This window comes from Podarcis pityusensis (genome assembly GCF_964106645.2).
Source record: "Podarcis pityusensis genome assembly, chromosome: 4".
Lineage (NCBI taxonomy): Eukaryota > Metazoa > Chordata > Lepidosauria > Squamata > Lacertidae > Podarcis > Podarcis pityusensis.
The window spans coordinates 89,166,181-89,191,811 of NC_138027.1; the positions used below are offsets into that span (position 1 = coordinate 89,166,181).

At 43.8% G+C, this 25,631-nt stretch overlaps 2 long non-coding RNA genes across 6 annotated transcripts in view; one reads left to right on the plus strand and one right to left on the minus strand.

The window, feature by feature from the left end:
* Nucleotides 1-17,891, plus strand: part of LOC308475864 — a 117,711-nt gene extending 99,820 nt beyond the window's left edge. Inside the window, exons 1-7 of one of the 4 annotated variants that reach the window (XR_013985434.1) lie at nucleotides 14,418-15,399; nucleotides 15,956-16,128; nucleotides 16,258-16,337; nucleotides 16,483-16,576; nucleotides 16,854-16,958; nucleotides 17,090-17,141; nucleotides 17,361-17,891. This is a non-coding gene — a long non-coding RNA (uncharacterized lncRNA). Of the gene's footprint in view, nucleotides 1-14,417; nucleotides 15,400-15,955; nucleotides 16,129-16,257; nucleotides 16,338-16,482; nucleotides 16,577-16,853; nucleotides 16,959-17,089; nucleotides 17,142-17,360 lie in introns of those variants that run through there. The other 3 variants (XR_013985431.1, XR_013985430.1, XR_013985429.1) reach the window with 3 other exon arrangements.
* The window catches only part of LOC308475922, a 260,650-nt gene continuing 243,098 nt past the window's right edge, over nucleotides 8,080-25,631 (minus strand). Inside the window, exons 1-3 of one of the 2 annotated variants that reach the window (XR_013985537.1) lie at nucleotides 13,896-14,281; nucleotides 12,449-13,853; nucleotides 8,080-9,683 (exon numbers count right to left, since the gene is read on the minus strand). This is a non-coding gene — a long non-coding RNA (uncharacterized lncRNA). Of the gene's footprint in view, nucleotides 9,684-12,448; nucleotides 13,854-13,895; nucleotides 14,282-25,631 lie in introns of those variants that run through there. The other variant, XR_013985536.1, reaches the window with a different exon arrangement.

Genomic DNA, 25,631 nt, shown 5'->3' on the forward strand with positions numbered 1-25,631 from the left:
CAGAACAAAGAGATTGTTCTGCCCCCTTTTCACGTTGGCCACTTGTTTCCCCCCTCTGAAAATGGAACAGGTGTCATTTTCAAAGCAAATTTTGTACCCCTGCTTCATTAGAGCTGATACAGATAACAAACAACAATTCAGACCCGGCACAACGTAGACCTCTAGCTCCTCCTGTAAAGGAGAAAAAGACATGTTAGCCACAGCAGAAACCGACTTTCTCATTCCGTCTGCTAACATCACAGTTGTTCCTGTTGAAACAGCCCTGCAGTTCCGCATTTTGCCAGCAGGCTCGCTTAGCAGGTGACGACCAATAGTCGTATCCAAAACCCAGCGTGTCACCGTGTCCTGGCTGGAGTTGTTCTTCACAGTTGCCATAGAAGCAGTGATAAGAAAACAACCCTCCCCAGCGTCTGAGCCACGTCCTTCCCTTGCGTTCCCACGCTGGCCTCCTCTCCGAGACTGATTCCCATGGGAACTCAGCTGGTTGACCTTGGGACCTTCCTGCCCAGCTGTCTCCGCTCTCCATGGGCAGCAACGACGAACTCCAGTGGAAAAACACTGCCCGGGGCTCCTCCCAGCTGGCCTGGCCCTCCTTCTTCCGGAAAAGCACTCCTTGCCAGCTCCGCCCCCTTTGAACCGCCGTTTCATTCCAGCAGGCTTCTTAAACTTGCCTTTGGAATCCTTCGCCCCCCCGATCTGCTCACTAGCACTCCTTGAGGCTAAAACATCAGGAACAGGGGCTGCAGCCATCTCTAGGCTTTTGCAATACTTCTCCGGGGCTCTGGCCTCCTGCTGAAGCTTCACAGCAAACGCAGCAGCACATTCCCAGACAGCCCTTGCTCAACTTCTTAGAGTGAGCCTTGAAACGCAATGTCCTCCAAGACCTGGCTGCCTGCCATTGTCTTCCGTTCTCCCAAGGGGCCCCAAGCTGTACTCACCAGCTTATCCGGCAACCGTTTCCAGCTGCTCCCAGCTCTCAGCTCTGCAGCAACACAGGCAAACACTTTGCGTCTTTCAGCCAGCTGCTCTTAGCTCCGCAGCTACTCCTTTGCCTCCTAGCAACAGGCAAAAATCTCACCACCTCCTGCCGCAACTTCAAACGCATTCCGGCACTTCAAAGCGTTCCTGTGACAGTTTTACGATCGGTGATTAAGGGTCCATAACCTGTGGAATTGATTGATTGGTTTGGCGTGACCCCTGCTAATTGATTTACGATCCACAATTAGCTCTTTATGCCCGGCGCGCTTCCTCCGAGCTGCGCCACTCAGCTCCGTCTCCAGTAGCTCTCCAGTCACGCCTCAGCAGAGTTGAACACAGCAGCGAAAACTGTCACGTAGCTTCACTTAGCTTCAGACAAACACACACAGAGACCAGGTTTGTCTATTTACAGTCCTTTATTCCGACATTCCCCAGGAAATCCCTGGGCTCACCGCAGCCATGACAAAACTGCGACCTCTTCCCTCAGAGACCAGAGGGGAACAGAACGTAACTCCTCCCAGCTCCTCCCAGCTTCGAAAGCTGACGTCAGAATGCTGAGGCATCATGGGAACAACTTAACCAGTTAAGTTCCAAACCCAACAACAATGCCATGCCAGGATTCAAAGTGAGGGTTCTGAGATTCTTTTGCCCATCCTGCGCTTCCCGTAGGAAACTCTACTTTGAGGGGAAGGGTGCAGTAGAGAGGAAAGGTAGGACATGGAGTAACTGAAACAACTCTTCAATCCCCAGGCTCATATTTCTCTAGACTGTTTGCAGTGAAACAGTCTGAACTCAAAACTCTGCACAAATGCTTGACAGCACGGAGTTCATGCAATCATCCCCCCCCCCCACATACACACACCTTTGTTAAGATGGAGAACATGTCCAGGCCTCCAATCACACAGAAGCTCTGGGTGGAGATAGGCGGACCTTCTAAGTGCAATGGAAATGCTTTCAACACACTTTGTCTGCCCTGAAAACAAATGCCTCCAAATACAGAAGGCCTCATTCTGCAGATCGCTTGTTGTGCCACACTTAAAAGACATGCCTGCTTTTGCCCTCAGTTCACATTAAATGTTATGTGAATGATGGAGGCCCTCACGCCAGCCTTCTACCATGCGGTCTGAGCATTGGCCTTCAGGAATGGAGGAACTGGCGCTATCACCCAGAGCTCTGAATTGTACAGGCGTGACCTCTAAGCTGACAGCTAGCACCATAACGCTTCTCTAGCTAGGCCTTTGTATTTTCTCATAACTCCTGTCCCAAAGAAATCCCAAATAATTGCTGCTTGATCCTGTGAACCTGAGTGTCAACATCCCTTCTCCTAGTTTGCACGGGCTTGTGCATTACACACTTCTGTCCAAGCACATTGACCCAAGTACCACCCCAGGCTAATTCAGCTTGACAGGTAGAGCCTGAGACATCAAGTGACAAAGTAAAAATGACAAGCAATGGCAGCATCTTCCTAACAGTTGAAAGGGCAGAGAATGGAAACAGCTGTTGTCACAGTCACCTCTCTTGGGAGAAAAGGCTTCATATGGTGAAGGACAGCCAATGGCAAAAGCCCTTGTTGTTTGCTTAGAACTTTCCCCCTTCTAAATGTAGCTGATGTTCATATTGTTTTTAACCATCAGCAAGAAGCTGAGATGCAGCCTTCCTTTAAATAAGGGTGCCAAATTCTGATATGAACTGACCTGGTCTGCACCTCCCAGACTAGTGTGCCACAATGCAAAGTAGCTACTTGCTGAATTTCACACTTCCTGAATTTTCTAATGCAATTTTCAGGTGTTAAAAAAAAGTAAGTATCAAAATACACTTTCTCTTGAGAGAAAATATATTTAAATTGGTGTATTTTGGAAGGAAGTAAATTTGGAAATGGGTTTGGGGAGAAAATGCCTATTTGAATGCAAGTTTATGTGCAGATTGATTTATTTTTTTAAATCACAAATGAATGCAGACAAAGGACAATGGATTTACAGACAACTATGAGAGCAATCTTTTAGCAAGAGCCACTGGGATGCTCAGGATTAGTATCCAGCCAGTCTCCAGCAGAGCCAGGAGGTTCAGCATCCTGGCTCGGTTGGGACACAGAAAGGGAAAGAAGAACCAGAGAGGGGAGACTTAGGCTGGAACCTAGGCTTGTTCAGTTTGGTCACATGACCTGGCAACCTGGTATAAATTAAGCCAACGAAAAGGGTGGTGTAACAAAAACACTCTTTAAAGGCTTGTTTTCCCTCTGCTAGCCTTAGACTAGCTCAGCCAGCACCTGCCCCACTCCTGAGCATAGCTGGATCTGGTGTACAGTGTTACCTCAGTTTATGAACTTAATCGGTTCCTGAAGTCCGTACTTAAACTGAATCCATTCTTAAACTGAGGCATGCCTTCCCTAGTGAGGCCTACCACTGCCGGTGCCCTTCTACTGTTCGGTTTCCATTTGTAGACCGAGGTAGAGTTCGCAAACCAGAACACTACTTCCGGTTTTGTGTAGTTCATAAACCGAATTGTTCATAAACAGGACTGTTCTTAAACCGAGGTACCACTGTACTTTACACATATCTTATGCTGGGCTTGCTTTATGCCAGATTCTTGTGTATAGGATTGTTCCCTATGTGTGCGAGCGAAGTGGACCAAAGCAGACTGATTTGCCCATCTGTGCTGTAAAAGCAGCTTGGAATGCACCAGATAACAGATTGCAGAAAGGGCCTGTTCAGAAAAATCATCCCTGTGCTGCAGTTAAAACTGGCAGCTATCATTCAACTGCCCTGCACAGTGGACAGAATGTTTATGACAAAAGCCTACCTATTCTTCAAGTATCATATAGGTGCAATTTTATACTGATAGTGCAGGGAGGCAGATGAGTTTTTGTTTTTTTAAGTTGCCACCATTTTTTTTGTAAAGCAAAATTTGAGCTGAATTTGGAGATTTGAATTCAAATGGAACATCCATGGGATTTTAAGGAAAGTATCATGAGTTTAGGATGAGACTAGAACAAAATTTTAGGGCTGTACCTGCATGTGCTCGTTCTTGCCTCAAAATACTACTGTGTTCTCTCTCTCTCTCTCTCTCTCTCTCTCTCTCTCTCTCTCTGTGTGTATTTGTTTTCTGTTTTCCCATGGGTGTCAGATTTACTTATGATTCTGGAGTCTATCTGAGGAAACATGATTAAAAATCATGGTAGACGACTGGTAGATCATTTGAAGAGGATAATTTTTGGTGGGCTCTGTGTGGATTATTTTTATTTCTTCTTTATAAAAAAATATGTACAGACCATTAGTTATTTGAGTTATGCACTCCATCCAACCTATTGATTTCCTGCAGACCTACACCCATGCATTTCCATCATGAGGTAAATGTGTGACAGGGAAGCCAATGTTTCCCTCAGAAAAAAATGCATTTCTATTCTAAGTGTAATAATACACATAAAATGTGAAGCTCTTGGACCACTGAAAGCTGCTGTAATGCTAAGTGCTCTGTAGCAATTATCAGAAGCGGCTGTGTGTTGCCTCTGTAAATTTCTAGGCCGATTGGCTCCATCTCCTTAATGAACTTTTCATTGGCAACCTGAAAAAAGAGAGAGCATGATGCCATGTTTTTAAAAAGCCTTGTTGACAAAAGCATAAATAAAATCTTGGCAGTTTATTTTGGCAGAAGATCACAAAGGGAACCGATATATTCTTGTGCTCTCCAACTTCAAAAGAAAAGACCTTGAATTTCTAATACTGTAGCCTGAAACACATAATGCTAATGTCTGCGTGTCAGGTTAAGTCTTAGAACAATGTGGAAATTTCTTCAGGACTTGAATCGACTCTGTAGCATTTTGCAGGTATTGTTAGAAAGCTCGCATCCGGAATAAGAATGACCACACCCCCATTAAAAATATTCAGAGAGACCGGGAAGGGGGTGTAGTTTAGTGGTAGAACATCTACTTCGCATGCAGAGGGAGGTCCTAGATTCAATTTCCGTGCTAGGCATTTTCACTCAAAATATGCCTTTCTAAATGGATTTCCTCTTAGAATATATATTTCAGATGGATTTTGAGGCTTATTTTCCACTGTTGCAACATTCAGAGAAATATGGACTTCAATGGATAGTTATGTTTGTAAATGGCTTTGCGGCTTCTCTTCACAGCAAAGTGGCATATAGTTTTTTATGAAATAAATAAATTTACCCCATTTGCCCTGTAGATTCATATCACTTGTTTTAGGAGACCAGAAATAAGAAGGTATGGGGTGTAAATAGGGGACGTTTATTAAACAACAATATTAAGAACCTCTAAACTAGGGTTGGGTGATATTTGGTTTTCAACATCATGATATATCACCAGCTAAACATCGTGATATACTGATATAGCATGATGACTGAAATAAGGATGGAACTATGTAGCGTGTACATGCACATGCGCGCGCACGCGCGCACACACACACATCATGATTCACGATATATAGCTAGGCCAAAAATTATGAAACCGATATCACAATATGGACTTCTAACCAGTTTCGGATTATATATCAATATATTGCCCAGCTCTACTCTAAACTACATGGTGGGGGTATTATCTGTGGGAAATATTCAGTCCTCTGCTGGCCATGATCAGGTGAGCCTACTCTGCAGAGGTGAAAAGGTGGTGTTAAACTCTACCGCTTTCCCTCTGCCACACCCTTACAGGTGAGAAGAATGGTTTTCCAGATTTACACCTCCTTTGGGTCACAAAATTCCCAGTATGTCACACAGGTAAACTTCAACAGTGATCCACAACCGGCCCTATGGATTGCAGAGTCCTTTGTGCACGTCTCTGGAATTACTAATCACCGGGCATCATCTGCCTCAAAGAAAATCGGTACAAGGAGCAAGACGTACTGACATCTTCCCAATATTTTCAAGAAAGCGATTAAGGAAGTACCATACTGGCAAATTGCAGAGCATTGGCCATTAGAGTGACTATGAGTGACGAGTGGCATACTCACCAATTGTTCAGCCCTTTCCCCTTTCCCCCCACCCACACCTGCCACAGAAGAGGGACAAGTCTCAACTAAGGAGTTGTGGGGGGGGGGGGTCCTCTCCCCAGACCTCTTTTAAGCTGGGCCTGGGAGCAGTAGTCAGTTCAGAATGGAATTAAGAAGGTTAAATTCTGCCAGCACCTCAAAATTCAGTTCCTTTTTCTTTGGCTATATCGGGGTTTTTTTTTCAGTCATAACTCACTGGAACCTAGTTCCAGCACCTCTCAGATAGGCGCCATTGCCATTCTAAGAAAACAAAGGAGTCATGGCACCTCTTTTTCATCAAAAATAGCACTGAGTTATATTGTTGAAGTCAGCTGAGGTTTAGGTTATATTGTGTCACAGAACCCCTGTCACAGGAGGATCTGCCTCTTTCTGATACAGGATATTGCTAAAATACAGCTTCATTGAAAATGCATCTTGCTTTCTTGAACCAGCACATCTTACTTCAATCATATGAAACATTCCCCTCCCTTTCTCTCACTTTTGAAACAGTTTCTTCCAAACACACTTGCAAGAAATAATGTGACTGAGTCAAACACATTAAAGCTTTTGCTAAGCGTGTTCATGATTTTTAAAGAGCTTGAGCTCTAGGGTCAAGCCACTGGAGAAAACGCATGCGGAAAAACTTGCATTGTGTCATGTAATATATTCAGCTGGGACATAATTCATCCATGCAGTGGAACTGGGAGGTTTTAAAACTTGGCTTTTATTTTTAGTTATCTATTATGCAACAAACTTGGCTTCATGCACCAGTAAATTCTATTATCTAGCAGCAGCACTATTTTGCTCTAAATCCAGTTTATAAATACAGAAATATTGTTGCAATGAAAAATGGCATTAATATTCACCAAGCAAAAATGCCTCCAAGGTCTTGGTCATTCTCGAGCTGGGTATATTGATGTGAGCTGATAAATAAGTTGGATTGCCCTCATTTGTGCTTCCAGTGCAGCACAGAAATGAGAGTACTTTCGAAACTGGCTACCACAAGAAAGCTCTGATGTTCTGAAATGGGACGGTATCTGCCACCAAGAGAATCATTATGTCCCCGATACGGACAAGAAAAGGATTAAGGAAGTGCCACACTGGCAAAGTGCAGAGCATCAGATAATACAGCCATTATGGGTGAGCAAGAAATTTTCAGGGTGAAGTGTTAGGAGCAGCAGGGTCCAATACATGCTGTTGCTAGTCCAATGGGCCAAAAGCAGGAGATTTGGTAGGGGTTGGATTGGAGGTCAGATATCCAATTATATTTCAGTTATCCCCCCTGTTACAGCCACCCAACTGGCTCCACTAGAAGTAGAGCTGTTAGTATCAAAAGTCCCATGCTGTGGAACACTCTTCCAGCAGAGATTAAACAGGCATCAAAAGTGATCTTCAGGAATCTCTTGAAGACTTTGTTATGCTGGAAGGCCAAGACAGTGGTTTAATTCTTTCTTGATTAGCCAGTCATTTTAATGAATGTTCTTTAAGGAGGTGTGTTTTGTTTTGTTTTGTTTTGTTTGTTTTTACAGTTCTGTACAGCACCCTGATGGTTTGAGAAAACATAAATGTGTATATATACATAGAAATTAGTGTACAGAGATGTTATGTTTTGTGTCATGGACCTTTACCCTGAGTCTTTTAAGTCAGCTTACCTTTCCTGGTGGGCGGTGTTGCAGCTGGTATCCGGGAATCTACAGTGATCTGGCATGGGGGGGCAGAAAGTAGATGCCCCCATCAGGGTGCCCCTATTTGATGCAAGTCATAGGGCTCCCCCTATTGGTGGCTTACCCTTATATGGACTATCTGCAGATGGGTGGGAGTCGACTTATAGCCTGGCTTCACCTAATGCTAAGCCAAACCATTCACATCTGTAACCAATAAAGTTAGCATCAAAAAGATTTGGAAGAAAGCTGTCAGACTTTCCTCTCCTGCAAATAAAAAATAATGAAGAAATAATAATAATAATAATAATAATAATAATAATTCTTTTTAAAGTTTTTATTTATACTTTTCAAGTTTATACATTTCACTAGTTTTACAACCAATTTAACAATTCAAAGTTTGACTTCCTTCTCCCTCTTTCTGTGGTTCCTTACATTTATTTTTTAATATCTTCTGCATATCCAAATTCATTTAATTATCTACTTTAAATATATACTTTTATGAGACTGCAGGTTGTTACAATAATCCTGCTAATGATTTTGTCTGTTTGCAATTTATCTGTAAATACTAAGTAAAACATTTCCATTTTTTAATAAAAAGTTTGTTATCTTGGTTTCACCATTTCTGCATATTCCATAAGTTTTTGTATCCATTCTTCCTTTGCTGGGACTTCTGCTTCTTTCCACTTTTGGGCAAGTAGCATTCTTGCTGCTGCAGTAGTATACATAAACAAATTTCTATACAATTTAGGTAGTTCTGTCCCTATAATTCCCAAAAGAAAAGCTTCTGTTTTTTTGTTTTTTTTTTACGAAAGTTATTTTGAATATCCTTTTCAATTCATTGTATATCGTTTCCCAGTAAGCTTTAACCTTACTACAAGACCACCACATATGATAAAAAGAATCTTCTTTAATAATAATTCTTATTAGTATTCCTGAAGCCATATGCAGCAGTGGGGGAAACAAACAACCCTCAAACCTGAATGATTGGTAGTTGTATAATGAAATCCATCAGCATTTAGGACCATAAATTGTCTAATGGAGCTCAAGCAACTGGCATTTTGTTATGTAGGTTAGCAGCTAAAATGAAGTGGGGACGTCCAGAACAGGGGAAAATAACAGATGAGAAAAATGAAAAAGAAAAACTCAACAAAACTTTGTTACTTCAAAAGTGAACATAGAGTTTATTCTTGTGGAATGTATATGACAGCACAAGTACTTCCAGTTTGTATTATTCACCAAGTGAAGGTGATCAAACTCATCTTTTTGGGGGGTTCTGGCAATGTCACACAGAATTGCACTCCAAGAGGGATGCAGAGGAAACTCTTTGACACTCTGATGCCTGAGGGCTGCTTTTCATTGCTGTGCCATCTCATGGGGAAAAAACATTTCTAATGAAAGATTTAACAGACATTCAAGTGACTCTGCAACAGATATGCGAGCCATCAGTAGGAAATAGTGGATTTTTACAGTTTTGCTTTTTCTCCATTTCTCTTTCTTTTTTCTCCATACGTAAGTTCGGGTCACCATTTTAGTTTGCTTATTTATTCACTTTCACATCATTGTGGTGAAAAAAGACCCTGTGACATTTCATTACAATTCAGTGCAAATTTCTCCTAATATACCCATTTTTGTATGCAGTTTTGCCTAATGTACACATTTTTTTGCAAAACAATGTCTCCAAATAAGATGCACTTCATATTATGTTCCACTACTTTATGCATACTTTAACCTAATATGTGCACATTTGTACACATTTTTTTGGGCTAAAGAACTGCATTGCAAAATGCATTTCGAAGGATACTTGTATTTCAGTGCACAGATTGTTTCAAAAAGTGCAAATTATGTAGGTTCACTTTCAAATGTGAATGGAATCAAAATTCTCCCCATCCCTAGCCATCAACCAAGTGTTCATACATTTGCTTGCAGCATAATTTTTTATCCTCATCTGTATGCAGGTGAATTACTTATGGGAAGGATCCCATCTTTTCAAATAATGCTAATATAACCATTCTTATGCACTATTCTTAATGTGTGCAATACATTCTTGTTAAAAGATGGTCTAGAAATATGAAAAAAATTGGTATTCATTTGCATGCATTTGAAAGAATATATTTTGTTCATTTTAAGGGGTAATTAAGTGATATCATATGAGAATTATTTTGGATGCTAAGATATATATTTGGTGCACTGTACTTTAAGGAGACAAGATGCAGATAGAAATTAAGATAGGCTGGCATAAAAAGAGCTGTACCAGATGTGTCCCATCAGCCCCCTAGAGACCTGGTTAAGTTTTCAGTCTCCCTGTTTCTAACTAGGACTTTTTAAAAAAGGACAAGTAACTTGTGAAGCACCTGACTGGACAGACTGCGATACACACATCAGTTTTCCTATTATTATTATTATTAGGCAGAGAAACTAGTGCATCAGCAACAGAGAGCCTAGCCTGACATTGATTTCTGTGTTCTTAATGTCTATGGGTTTATTGCCAATGAGAATAACAACTGGACAGCTACTAAATTTTTGAAAACACAAAGGCTTATGACAGCTTCAGTTATAATTATGGCTTTAACACCTAAGTCTGAGGAAACAAACACCTCCTTTGGCAGAGTTATCAGCGACTGTCAATCAGAATTTAAAGCGTTCTACAAACAGAGATGGAGTTTTATTTTAGGGTCAGGTCACCAGATCATTCTCTAAAGCCCTGCAGCCTTGCGAGAGTTTAAGGTCAGGTCAACTAAAATAGTAGCAGGAAGGATCAACATAGCAAAATGAATGAGGAATGCATGTGTAGTTAACCCAGTTCCAATAATGACCAAGTTGAAGAATAGCTGTACATTTGTGGCTATTTTTGGGCTGCCCACTTTGGTAATCAAGAGTAATTTGTGAATTAAGGAGGTGCATGTCAGAGGCTAAAATGCATCAGGCTCTTTCTTGTTTGCTGTTAATTTATCCCTATGTTTCCATGCTTTAGAAGCATTCTGGGATGGAAACTCAACTCCCAGCCACATTGGCATGAAAGTAAAAAAAAAAAGCAACAGCCTCACTGGAGTAGCTAAAATCAGCAACTGACACTAAGCCAATAGGCGGTGAAAGTAATCATCTGTTTTGGGGGAAGATTAGTTATTCAATTAAATATACAACGGGGCAAGGCAAATAACTTACGTCCTCACAAATCACTTGTCTTTTCCTAAATTCTGAATGGCCAGACTAAGGACTTGCCCACATTTCTGTTTGTCCTATGCCTAAAAAGCATGAGTCCAAGCTGTTTTCCACTTGCTTTGTACTTGCTGAGTGGTTTTCTGTTTACCCCACCACTTTCCCTGGGAAAACCTGCTCTTTAGTGCTGAATCAGAGCAAATGTCAATCTGTGGTAAACCTGATTAATGTTTGCTCCGATTCAGCACTAAAGAGCAGGTTTTCCGCAGGTGAAAGCAGAAGTCTGGATGAGCCCCTTGATCTTGCTCATCCTATAATGGACAGATTTCTTCAAAGACTGACCATTCTCTATGAATTGCCTTTCCATCATTATTTATCTTCCAGGTTCCAAAAGAGTTGGACTGAACCAATATTTCTCACTAGTCTAACTGCCACCACACCAAACTTTTTCCAGCTACTTCTCAAATTATTACTATTATTATTATTATGCATATTTCACAGCTCAGTGAAATCAACACATAGTTCATCACTAAAAAAATGTCACCCCATGTGCGATGTTGCATCTGATTGGCTGTGCTGGTCCATGTGATTTTATTTACTCCATCTTAGAGATGGCGTAACATCACGTGCTATTGAACAACACCATCTCATTGACTTTGTTATTGCTTGTTTATTGATTGACACCTTGCCTTTTCATCCAGTATGCACACAAGACAGCTTACAATAATAAGATAACATTATGATCCAAAACATTCCTATACAGTGGACACTCGGGTTGCGAATGTGATCCATGGGCGAGACATGTTCACTACCCACAACATTCGCAACCCGCAGCACCACATCTGTGCATGCAAGGGTCACAATTCAGCGCTTCTGTGCATGCACAAAGCGTGATTTAGTGCTTCTGTGCATGCGCGAGTGCTGAAACCTGGAAGTAACCCATTCTGGTACTTCTGGTTTCGGCGCATCCATAACCTGAAAACGCGTAACCTGAAGCGTCTGTAACCCAAGGTATGGCTGTACATTAAAAACATCAAACCCCAAATAAACTGAAACAAGCACAAGAGACAGTATTATGACAGAGGCAAGGAAAGAAGAACTGGCCATACCTTTCACTCACCCCAGGGGCTTTCAGTATAATCAGTGCTTTCCCCCCTTAAAAAATGTGTAGTGGTACTTTCATTTTCCTACTCATATTGAAATACTGACCCTCAATGAGGCCAAACTTAGATACACAAAATGTTTAGGGGTATGTGTACCCCTGCGTCTCCTCAGAAAAAAGCGCTGACTATAACATAATAGGAAAAGCTTTAAGAGAGCCCCCCCCCCCATTTCCACACTCCGTAGAGATTTGCTGGGTCCACCATCACAGTGGTTCTCTCCAGCAGCCAAGACAGGCGCTGGGCAGATGCCAACCAATTCAGAGAAGTAGACAGTTATCTGGTCAGTAGCAGACAGTGTGCTGGATGCTGCTGCTTGTTTGACCTCCAATCACTCAAATTGCTGCTACTTACTGGGAGGCAGAGGGAGATGGAGAGGGAGAGAAGGCTGGCTGGCTGGCTAGCTGGTGCAAATGCACCAGTGGAAGCACCAGATTGGCACTATCAATGTCATGGTGGACCCAGCAAAACTCTAAGGATCTTACTTTTGTCTGAGCCGGGTTAGTACCTTTCACTTCCTGGGACCAGCTGTGCATTGGATTCATTCCCTCAACTTCCCTTTGGCTGCTGCCTCACCTCTTTACTCTCTGCCCCCAACCTGGAAGGAAAAAGGCACTTTAAGTCTTGGTGGGCAAGAAGTTCCATGCCCTTTTCCTGTCCTCCATTACATACCCTCCAACATGCTTCCAATGAAAATGGGGGTGTCCTATTCAACAACAACAACAACAGCTTTTTTTTTATTTATACTCCGCCCATCCGACTGGGTTGCCCCAGCCATTCTGGGCAGCTTTAAACATCCATAAAAACACAACAAAACATTAAACATTGAAAAACTTTCCTATACAGGGCTGCCTTCAGATGTATTCTGAAGGTTGTATAGTTACTTTTCTCCTCGGCTCAGGGAGTCACATAATTCCATAACCTCCACCATTTCTCCGATGAAAATAGGGACATCCTAAGGAAAAGTGGGATATCCCGGGATCAAATCAGAAACCGGGATAACTTCTGTAAATCCAGACCGTCCCTGGAAAATAGGGACTGGTTTCCATCAGCAGTGGCAGTGCTTAAGCAGTAGCACCCAGAATGCAACCTGTTGTCCACAATTTGTGACGGTCATATGTTCTGGGGCTAGGGTCTGGAATAGGAGTGGAGATGACTTGTGGCTGGTTGCACCCTTCTCTTGAATTTTCACTTGGAAATAAAAAACCGCTGTAGTTTAGCTCCCCCTCCTTAAAAGCAAATAATCTCTTCTCACCTTTTGCTCCCTTTTTATCTTCTTCCGTCTCATTCCCTACTTACTTAGAGGAAAATAGGAGGCTGCATTTTCAATAACTTCAAACAGCCCCGTGGCTGTACAGGAGCAGGAACACCATTTAATTGCTAGGAGACTCTTTTCTTCCTGAGAGTTTTGTGCCTTCCGAGGGGATGATATAGCTGTCTCTTAAAATGCCAAGTTTTTCTTCTTCTTCTGGGTCTATTTGTAATCGTATCTCCTTTATTGGCATTATTGTAGTTGTCATTATTTATATACTGTACTGTAAAATTATATACCACTATTCATAAAGGAAGATCAGAGTGGTTTACAACAATCACGCATAAAACTGTACAGTAAAATAAAATAGAAATGAAATTATTATGTATAACGCAAATTCTAACTAGGAAAAAAAGCCAGGAGATAAAATGTGAAAAAATATTCTGGCCAGCGATCTGATGATGCCAGCTTACTTATATAACATACATCTTTATAACAGAAGTCAGAGCTTCAGTTATACCCTGATGGTTTCCAGATCTTGTCACCAATTGGCAATTGTCTGCAGCAGACCATAAACTAATTAATTTTAGAACCAATTTAAGAAGCTGGCATTTTCTGGAATGAGGTTGGTCTCTTCCAGAGTTCCATTTCCCCACCACACCTCCCTGAATGAGCTTTTAAACCTGTGGAAAAACTGGCACACCTCCCTGAATGAGCTTTTAAACCTGTGGAAAAACTGGCCCTTTGGTTGGGGGGTGATCAGAAGTGATATCTCTCTCTCTCTCTTTATCGCTCAGAGTTCATGATCCTTCCACCATTTTCATTTTTAGCTTTTAGAACCTTTAGACCCCTCTTTTTTTAACAAGCCACAGAGAGGAAGAATTGACACTGAGGCTTTGAGACAAGGGGCTCTGTTCATTGAACATTTCAGGTGGCATGAAGTCACAATTCATTAGCTTCATAATGACATGCCCTCCGTGACCTGATGCCGGCTATAATGTAATTCCTTTTTTAGGTGATGTGCTTTTGTAAAAATAAAAATAAAAAAAGAAGATCAAACCATTTTCAAGTCCAAATGGCTACAAGTCCCAAAAATCGTACAGTGAACTTTGGCCTGAGGAATCCCTAACTGCCTTGGAAGATTCATGGGCTTCCTAGAAGAAGAAGAGAAGAGGATGGATTTGATATCGATATCCCGCTTTATCACTTCCCTAAGGAGTCTCAAAGCAGCTAACATTCTCCTTTCCCTTCCTCCCCCACAACAAACACTCTGTGAGGTGAGGGGGGCTGAGAGACTTCAGAGAAGTGTGACTAGCCCAAGGTCACCCAGCAGCTGCATGTGGAGGAGCGGGGAATCGAACCCGGTTCACCAGATTACGAGTCCACTGCTCTTAACCACTACACCACACTGGCTCACTAATAGGAATATCTGCCATTTTGCTAGTCTAAGGAAAGCATTCTTATTCTTATTCTTATTCTTATTCTTATTCTTATTCTTATTCTTATTCTTACTATTATTATTATTAAAAACCCTATTAGCTTCCCTGGTGCTTGAATTTTGGAAGGAAGTGCGTGGAGTAGTGGAGGGAATACGTTGTACTCAGTCTTCTTCTCTGGCAATCACTCGTAGCCGAGTAAGATTGCCTTCCATGAACATGATTTTAACAGGGAGTGACTGTGGAGGCCAATTCTGGATCCACACTTCCTTCCACAGTGGGGACATTGGTTTCTAGGTGGAAGTTGATCACAGTGAGGGTTTGCCAAACGTGCCTTCCTCTTAGCATGTTTCTCCCTTTCGTCCTGAGTTTGAGAGTCTTCAAAACCCATGACACCTTCGGTAAAGGCTGTTCTCCAATTGGAGCGCTCAGGGGTCAGCATAGCTGAGCAACTGGCAAGGTCTATGTATCATCATTGGGATCAACGCCAAACATGGACACCCATCGCCTTGCTCCTACACCCCTTTGTGAGGTAAATGCCATAAATGTAAAGGACATGACTTCACCCTAAGAATCATGGGAAATGCAGTCTGTTAAGGGGGCTGGAATTGTAGCTTTTTGAATGGTAAACTGTCATTTCAAGAAACCTCGGGAAGAAGCAATGTGTTTTAAATGTATGCTGCGTATGCTGCCTAAGTTTCGCTGCCATCTTTTAAGTGGGGGACCAGTGACAGGATTTGCTTCCAACTTCATCTCCATCAGGCCCTCCATGTAATTTGGGTCCAGAGGAAGAGGACAAGCAAATAGGGGTGAAACGAACAGAGGCATTCAGGAAGGGATCGCTTTCCCACCTCCTCTTCCTGCCTCAGTCGCAGCAGTGCCGACAGCAGCATCTCTCTAAGTCGCTCTGAGGCCGCTGCCCAGGCAGGAGTGGCGTGGCGTGGCCCTCCTTTTGGGGACGGAGGAGAGCAGGAGTGGGCTGGGTGGCATCTAGTAAAAAGATGCACAGAGCCAGATGGCTGGATCCAGCCCGCCTATCTGCGACAGCATCTGGAAACCCAACCCCCCCCCCAGCAACAACCCCGTTTCGTGGGGTCTGTTGGAGGAAGCAGGGGGCTGGGCTGCGGGGAAAGGCAGGGGGCAATTGTCAGCGGGAGGGGCACCTTCCCTGGGGAGCCATGTTCTGGGGGCAGGAGGGCAGGATTGGCCCCCAAGGCCTGGGGTGTTCTCCTGTAGTAGGACTTGGAATCCAGGAGAAAACTCTTGGAAAAGCCTTGCAAGGGGCTCAGGGAGGAACTCACCAATCCCCATGTCCTTCACTTTGCAGATGTGCTGGGGATCTGCATCCCTTCCATTGTGGTGAGTATTGGATAAAACGAGAGCAGGGAGGGGATCCCTCAGACCTGCCCCCCTCTTGCATTCCAGGACTGCCAGGCAGCTTGGCTCAGGGGGCTCCGAACCCTGAAGTACTCCAAGGAGGAGACAACCAAAGCCATTCTGGTGAGTGATGGGTGGTGTGAGGGACCCCCATGGGGAGGGAGGGGCAGAGAGGGGGCTGGCGTTTGGGGTTGGAGCCGTCCTCTGGAGACTCCTGGAAGGAGCTGACTTTCCTCCTCTGCTCTCTTCCAGGACATCCTCGGCCACTTGGAGTACTTCAGGGATCACCCCCTGAGCCTGGCCCTGGCCTTTGAGGCCCTCCTGCAGTTGAGGTGAGTGGGGTCTTTGGGGTGGGTGCGTCTGCAGGGGGGCAGAACTCCAGGGGGAACTTTGGGTGGGCAAGTCAGGCAGGAGGGAGAAGGGGACAAGGGAGACTTGGAGGAGGCAGTGTCTAACCCCTTCCCTTTCTCTCTCCAGTTTTATGAGACCCCACTTCAGTCCCTCTGTGGTGAGTGCGATCCTCCATAGAACAACAGAGGCAGTTCTGGGGAGCGCAGAGGAGGACAAAGAGGTATGTCCTCTGCTTTAAGTTCTCTTTGCACAGCTCTTTCTTCTTCCCACACTATTACAAAATTTAACCCAGCAGCACTCAACCTCTCTTCTCTCTTTTCCCACAGGAACTGAAGAGGCCATTCCAGAGCCTGCTGGGGGGTCTCTCCTAGAAGCCCCCAATACTAGCACCCTTCTCCAGTTGATTACCGTAAGTATCCTGATAGCACCAGGAGTGGTTTTAGGGTTGCCCCCCTGTCCCTTACCCAACTGACGGTCCCATTTCTTTCATCCCACAGGACCTCAGATATTACGCCCTTCTGGGGAGTGAAGGCCAAAGGAACTTAGCAGCCAGCAGTATATCCCTGCTGCTGGCCCTTTCACGAAGATTCCCGAACCTAAGAGTAAGTATTTTGCCTTCCTGTATTCAGTTCTTCGGTTGCTTCCATCCTTCCTGGGTGGGGCTGCTTCTCTTACACCCATCCAGGGTGGGGTTCATAATGTCAACTGACTCAGATTTGTCTTTCCTCTGCAGAACACAGTGATTCGGCCGGAGCTGGCGTGCTTCAGGAATAATCTGAAAGAAGGTAAGCAAGCCCCACACCTTGGGGATAGTGAACTCCCTTGTCCCTTTTTGCCCAAGACACACCTCCCAGGTCTTCTTGCTGGGAGTCCTGCAGGACCTGCTCCCTGCCTGGCAGGCCTTTCCCACCTGGCCTGGGAGGGCAGCACCCAGACTGACTCCAGCTACAAGAAGCGGAGAGGACTGAACATATTTTCTCTCTTTTTCATTCTTTTCCATCCAGATGACATCATCATCGAGGAGTTATGATTTTCCTCCTTGAAGGAATTGCTGCTCTATTTGGACATCTCAACTGGCCAAAGACTGGCAGAAGAAGAGGCACTGAGAATCAGGAGGGGGACAGATGATTTAAACAGCCATGAAATATGGACTGAGATTGGGCAGAACAAGAAAGAAAGAAAGAAAGAAAGAAAGAAAGAAAGAAAGAAAGAAAGAAAGGAAGGAAGAATCCATGACAGATGGTCATCTAATCTCTGCTTTAAAACCTGCAAGGAAGGAGAGTCCATCACCTTCCAGGGGAGTACATTCCTCTGTCGAACAATGTTCAGTCGGAATCTCCTTAGTTGTATCCTGAAGCCATTGGTTCAAGTCCTATCGTCCAGAGCAGGAGAAAAAAAGCTTGCTGCATCTTCCAAGTGAAAATGGCTCTCTCTGGTGTCACTGGATCAAGCTGATCAATTTTCTTGCATTACTTAAACTAAATAGTTTTTAATGGATTTTGAATAAACATGCAATAAATTGTTACTGTTTTGAATTTCATTGTATTATTGTCTTCCATTGATCTGGACACTTTTCTGTTGTTGCAGCCTAAAACAGCATGAGCATATTTTTTTTTTGCTGCTTCATCACTCTCAGGTTGACTCATGTTAAGCTTGTGGTCCACTAAGACCCCTAGATCCTTTCCCCATGTACTACTAGCAAACCAGGTATCCCTCATCTTATATTGGTGCAGCTGGTTCTTCTTGCCAAAGTGCAGAACCTTAGATTAGTCCCTATTGAATTTCTTTTTGTTTTTGGTTATTTATGATTAAGTTATTAGGAGGAAATGGAATTAGGAGTCATTTTCATCAAAGGAATTAAGGCAATTTATACAGATCAAACTGCAAATCTGATCGTAAATAATGCCATTACAGGAAAAATGTAAGGTATAGAAGGGGACAAGGCAAGGATGCCCCCTATCACTGCTTCAATCTATATCAGCCCTAGAGGTGTTCGTGCAGAGGATAAGAAATAATTCTGACATAAAGGGGATAAGGGTGGGCCAACAGAATTATAAGATAAAAGCCTTTGCGGTGTGGTGTTTTCTGTAGAAGAACCATTGACAAGTGTGCCTAAGTTATTACCATTTTCAGAGTTGGTTACATCATTGGCAACTACATGAAATATACAAAGAAGATAACAAGAAAGGATTATGCTATACGACATCCAGATTCCAAAAGGAAGTCGTAGAAGGGAAGGTGAAGCTGCTGAAAGGTGCATATAGTATTCTATTAGAATGGGAAACAAAAGATGAAGAGGTGAAATCAGTAATGATTAAATGGGCACAGGATATAGGTCACAATATAATGTTTGAAGACTGGGAAAGATTATGGAAACTGATTTAAAATTTACAGATTGCTCTCTGTTGAAAGAAAATTATATGAAAATGATGTATAGATGATATACAACACCAGTACAGATAGGAAGAATGTATAAAACTGGTTCAAACATGTGTTGGAAATGTAAGGAAAAAGAAGGGACTTTTTACCACATGTGGTGGGATTGCAGTAAGTTTAGAAAATTTTGGGAAATGATATATAATGAGTTGAAGAAAATGTTCCAATTAACATTTGTCAAAGAACTTGAAGCATTTTTGTTAGGGATTTTAGGGAAAGACCTGCCAAGGAAATTTAAGAATATCTCTATTTATGTGACAACGGCGGCAAGAGTCTTAATAGCACAAGGATGGAAGAATGAATAAACCCCGACTGTAGAACTATGGCAAGAGAAACTGATGGACTATGCGGAATTGGTGAAATTGACATACAAACTACGTGATAAGGACAACTGTGACTTTAAAGAAGAATGGGAACCTTTTACAAAGTATTTAAAGAAACAACAAAATGAACTGAACTCCTTGGCAGGTTTTGAATAAACATTCACAAATTTATTATTAATAACATATAGACAAATAGGTTAAGGATTTTTACAATTTTATAATATGCAGAAAATTATAAGTATGGAAAAACTAGAGAGAGGAGCTGAGGGAAGTCTGGGGGGGGTGGGTTTCTATTTTGGGGAAGGGGAAGGGAAAAAATGGAGGGGGGAAATGAGGATGATATGTTTTATTGATAAAATGTTAAGTTATAATTCCTAATAAAAAATCTTATAAAAAAAGTGTACCTAAGTTATTGGACGAAATAAGGAAATATGGAGAAGTTGCAGATCTTAAAACAACTAAAACTAAGGTTTTGGTGAAAAATATGGATGCACAGGCAAAAAAAGATTGGCAGATGGCCAGTGGGCTGACAACTGAGAAAAAGATGAAGTATCTGGAAATATGGTTAACAGCGAAAAACTCCAATATATTTCAAGGCAATTATGTAAAGACATGAAAAGATATTAAAAAAAACCCTTGAGTTGTGGGGAAGAATGAAACTCTCTCTAATGGGAAGAATTTTGGTTATAAAAATGAATATATTTTGCCCAAAATTCTATTTTTATTTCAAACCACTCCAATAGTAGGCAGAACAAGATGCTTCAAAGAATGGCAAAAATATGTTTATAGGTTTAATAAATAATAATAATAATAATAACTTTTTATTTATACCTTGCCCTCCCCAGCCAAAACCAGGCTCAGAGTGGCCTTGTTTGGCAAGGGATTAAACTGAGAATTAAATATAAAATTTTAATAGATATAAAATAAAGAGGTAGATTTTCGTTGCCAGACATACAGTTGTATGATGTGGCGGCTTGTCTCCCCTTCTCCCCCAAACTGTCCTGCAGTGAATCAGGCTAGTTTAGAGAGGAGGGTGGGAATTCTTCATGAACAAAATGTGCAGACTGTAAGTAGGACTCCTTTGCTTTCTCTTGGTCTCCTGGGGGTGCGGGGTGAGTCCTGGGGTCCCCTGCACAGCCATGGCTCTCTGGACATTGACCCGGCCAGTCTTCTCCAGAGAGCTCAGCTCCTCCACACTCTCCCCCTGCCTCCCCCTTTTCTCTCCCCTCCCATCATTTACATTTAATAGGACAATCCTAGCCCACTTTCCTCCCAGGAGCTCAAGGTGGCCTTCATGGTTCTCCCTGCCACCAATTGTTATCTTCACAGCAGCCCTGCAAAGTAGGCTAGGCCGGCCCAAGGTCCACCAGGGAGCTTCATGGCTGACGGGGGATTCGAACCCTGCTCTCCCAGGTCCTCCTAGTCCAGCCCTCCAACCACTACACCTCTGCCTGGCTCCCTTTTGCATCTCTCCATCTGCCCTATGACATCAGCCTTCTCCCCCTTCCTGGGGGTCTCTCTGGCTTGTTCTGCTCCTCTTCTGGGACACCTTGATGCTTGTGGGACCCTCCTAGGGGTCTCCTCCCTCACCAAAGAAGGGCAGGGCTGTCCTAAGAAGATGAGGCAGAGCAGCCCTGTAACAGCTGGCAATGCTTGTCTTTCCTTTGGGCTGGAGCTCTTGAACCCATAGCACTTGGGGCCTCCTTTCTCTCTCTGCCAGTCCTTTGTGCTCTGGGCTGCCTCTTTCCAGCTCTGGCAATGCCCTTTCAGGTCACAGAACTACAGAGAGATGGAAGGAATTGGGTCAGACGCCCCTCTTCAGACACAAACACCCCCCAATAATCGGGGTTGCTGGCTTCTGAGTCGCTCTGTCTGATTGTCTCTTCTAGGTTCAGATATTTAAGACGGTTTTAAGTTTGGTAATAAATGCCATCAAATGCCAACAGTGCCCTTCAGCTCTCTATATTAGACAAACAGGCCAAACCCTATGTCAAAGGATAAATGGACATAAATCTGATATCAGGAATCACAAGACAGAGAAACCAGTAGGAGAACACTTCACTCTCCCAGCACATTCTATACAAGATCTCAAAGTAACTGTCTTATTACAAAAGAATTTCAGAAATAGACTGAAAGGAGAAGTTGCTGAATTGCAACTTATTACCAAACTTAAAACCATGGAGAGACCTGGTCTGAACAGAGACATTGGATTCTTATCTCATTCTACATGATATAGCTATTTTTAGCCATCTCACCCCTTGCTTTTTTCTGTAAGACCAATTTCAGTCATTAGCGGTCGTCAACAGGTTTACCACACCTATCAGCCAATCACCCATTCCCACCACCCTTCTGAGTACCCCCCCCCCCACTATATATAAGGGTCTGGTGGCTTCTGTTTCAGTGTATCTGAAGAAGTGTGCATACACACAAAAGCTCATACCAACTTAGTTGGTCTCTAAGGTGCTACTGGAAGGAATTTTTTTTATTTTGTTTCTACTACAGCAGACCAACACGGCTACCTACCTGTAATTAGTAATGTGTATTCTATGATGTAACAAAATCCAAATCAAGGTATGTTTTGGAACATAGCGATCTTTAGTCAAGACTATGTCCTTTGATACATCAGCATAAATGCATATTCAGCCATGAAGCTCAACATATGATCTTGTGACGGTTAAAAAATAATGAATTATGTCATGCTAGCTTACAGGGTCATTGTGAGTGATATATTGTGGCTGCTGGGTGCTTGAGGATTAGTTATGGGGTTTATGGATGTAGTGCATGAAGTGTTAGGGGATGGGTAGTACTTCTGGTGAGGCCACATCACGCTCCTTTGGGGGTATTTTGTCCACCTTTGGTCTCCAACCTATACTTAGTTCTCACCTGTGTCTCCTAAAAGCTGTTAGAATGTGACAGTGACCACACTCCAAGAAACGGCTTTGATTGGCCGGCTAGATCAGGTTAGGATAACCAATTGGTCTCAAATCCTGGGTAAGTGTCAGGGGCTGGGCAGACAAGGAGGAGTGGTGGACACCGCTTCCCCATCCTGACCCTTTGAGGGAGGAGGAAGAGGAAGACAGTATGGATTTACAACAGTGGTTTGCAGGAGGTCACAGCTCAGAGGCGGCGGCGGGGGGGGGGAGTTGGGTAATAATGGGAGAGGAGGAGCAGACAGAGCCAGAGCAGCAGCTGGCTGACACGTTGTTACTAGAAAGCATTCCAGACCCACCATCTCCCAGAATCTGGCGAGCCTTAAAACTAGGAGAGCAAAAAGCTCAAAGACAGAAGATACTTAGTAGCACCTGTAGAGAAGTTGATGATGATGGCAAATGAGGAAGTGGGAGAGAAGGGGGGTGGAGATTCACTCAGAATAACACCATTATCCAAGAGGCTGGGTTCTATAGCCTGTCTCTGAAATGGAAAGGATTGTAAGAACACTTTTCCTTGTCTTTATAATTTCCAGGGCGACCAGCTGAGAGCTGCTGACAGCACCCTGACAGAAAGTTAGGGACTTCCCCTGCATGTGAAGACAGGCTTTGGCAGATTGAGTGGGTGAGACCAATAGTGGGTCCAACAGTCGAGAAGGTGGTTTCTGTACGTGTTGTAGAAGGAAGTGAGGGGGTTGGTCACCCTAGGAAGGTAGTGTATGGTTACCAGATGTTTGTCAATGAATCCGGGGAGACCTTTTTTTTTTTTTTTTTTTTTTTTTTTGAAGTTGAGTAGCAACAGGGAATCAGTAGTGGGGATGGTGAGGCAAAAGACCCTGGGCCCAAGCACATATGCATATTGTATAAAGGTGCAAAGCCCTTCTTTTGCACCCTGTGAAACATAAATGCACAGAGTTTTTTTTAAAATTGGGCAATGGCGCGCCATGCGCCTGTAACTCCTGAGCCTTCCCTGACCCCCTTCCCCCTTTGTTTTGACAGATGAGGGTAGGCTCGGGAGTCACGGGTGGGTGGCTGTTGCCCAGGAGGGGCCAGTTGGCTCTGGCTGGCTTGAGGGGCTGCTCGCTGCCGTGGTGCAGGAAAAATGGTGGATGCCATGGCAGCAAGCAGCGAGCAGCTCCTGAAGCCAGCCAGAGCCAACTGTGCTAACAGGCTGGCTCTGGGCTGCTAAGGATGCCGCTGCCACATTTCTTGGGGACAGATTTGCAAATCTGGGGTTATTCCAGGGACGGACTTTGTCCAGGGACAGATTTGCAAATCCGGGGACTGTCCCTGGAAACCAGGGACGTCTGGTAACCCTAAGGTAACGTATCTAGGAGAAGGAAAACTCTGATTCTCAACCTCTGCTGCCCTGCAGGAAGATGTTAACCCTGAGCAAACAAGTGTTGTAACAACTTGGAAGCATCCTGGACTCATGTATGTGAATCATCTAAACGAGTATAAGAGCCCTGCTGGATCTGACCAATGGCTCACCTGGTCCAGCATCCTTTTTTCATGGTGACCAACCAACCAGATGTCTATGGGAAACTCATAAGCAGGACCTGAATGCATATCAGAACCACAATCAAATCACAACACTAATCTCCGTAGATTCCCCCAAAACAGAAAGTATTTCAATAAAACATGGATAACCTCCAAGCTTCATGTGGTCTCAGATACTTGGATAACCATGCGGTATTTCTGAAGCAGTGTAACAAAAACAACAGCATCTTAAACAGCCCCAGATGGAAGTGCTATGAAGAGATTTTCATTAAGAAGAATAAAATTTGTAGTTGCGTGAGCCAGAGTAATGACACCATCATCTGTAAAAGACACAGTGCAACTTCACCTTTAATTAACTTAAAAGATGAAGTACAAATCCACTTTTAATTAACTTAACTTTGCCAGAGGTATTTAGCCTACTGACAGGGTTTTTGTGATTAAGTGCTATAACTGGAACAGTCACCCCCACCCCCATCTTCTTCATGTGCCCCATTTTTCCTAGTACTGAATGTGGCAATTTGCAAAGCACACTGTTGTGACGTGGGGTTTGTGATTTCAGCTCTCCTGATATAACATGCTGGAGACAGTCTCTAGTAACACTTCTTTATTAAAGCAACAAGACTCCAGACTGGGGAGAGGAAAGCTACATTTATAGGGACAGGGAACTAGCAAGAAAGGATACATTTTGGAGGGAACAATATCACGCAATCACAGTCCTGCCTTTTGGAGGGAACCAATAAGACAGAGGATCCAAATACAGCGGCTTAAATGAACCAATAGTAGCTGTACCCTCTGGAACCAAAAGGCAGTTACTTTACCCTAATGCAAATACAGACAATAATAATACAGATATAAAATCCTTTGACTCAATACACAACACCCCTTCCCCCCTAGTGAGCACAGCAGATGTAATCTCTCAGGTACTGTGGGGGCCTACAACTTCTACTTGATCTCCTGACAACAGGTGTTGCAGGTTCTGGATTGGGTGTTACCTGTGGTAGAGGGGCTGCTCTAGGGGTTTCGTCAGGAACAGATGGAGTCCCCGACATCTCAGGGTCCCCTATCTGTACCTCGTCATCGTGAGGACTAGCAGACCCTGGTTCATTTGTTAAAGCCCCTGGTGATTGCACCTCTGGGCCATTTTCACTCTGGTCTTGCAGCTCTGCGTCGTTAGCCAGGGATGAATTACCTGGCTCCTCCCTGCTGAGCGCCCGGCGCCTCAGCTGATCTATATGTCTCTTCCACACTTGCCCATTTTCCAAGGTCACATAATAGGACACAGGTCCACTAGCCCGGGTGACCACACCAGCCACCCACCGCGAACCTCGTGAATAGTTCCTCACCCAGACCAGATCTTCAGGGGCGAGATACCTTGTTGTGTCAGTCTCAGCCTGGGGGGTTGCTCTTGAATTATGGTTTGGCATTTTATCCGGGTGGACATAATCCAGCACCGTTACCAGTCTCCTACCCAAGAGCAGCTCAGCTGGCGACTTGCCCGTTGCGGTACACGGCGCCGCATGCTGCAAAAATAACATTCGCGCGATGCGAGCTGACCAGTTACCCTCCATTAAGCGCGCAATGGATTCTTTGGCTGTTCTTACCATGCGCTCAGCCTGCCCATTGGAGGATGGGTGAAAGGGCGCGGATGTGACCCCTCTTATGAAGTTATCAGCCAAGAATGCCCTGAATTCTTGGGATACAAAAGCTGCCCCATTATCTGATACAATGGTCTCAGGTAACCCGTGGGTTGCAAACAGCTGCCTCAACACCTTGATGACGGCAGCTGATGCCATGCTAGGGACCATCGCCACTTCTAACCATTTGGAATATGCATCAACGATAACCAAAAAGACCTTTCCTTGGAATGGCCCAGCAAAATCTAAGTGCAGCCGGCTCCAGGGAGATCTGGACTGCTCCCACCAGTGGACTGGTGCTCTGGCCACTTCTGGCCGCACCTCTTGGCATGCCTTGCATGTTCGTACCCATTGTTCTATGTTCTGGTCCATTCCAGGCCACCACACATAACATCGGGCTAGCGACTTCATCCTGACCATTCCCGGGTGTCCCATGTGAAGCGTCTCAAGAACCC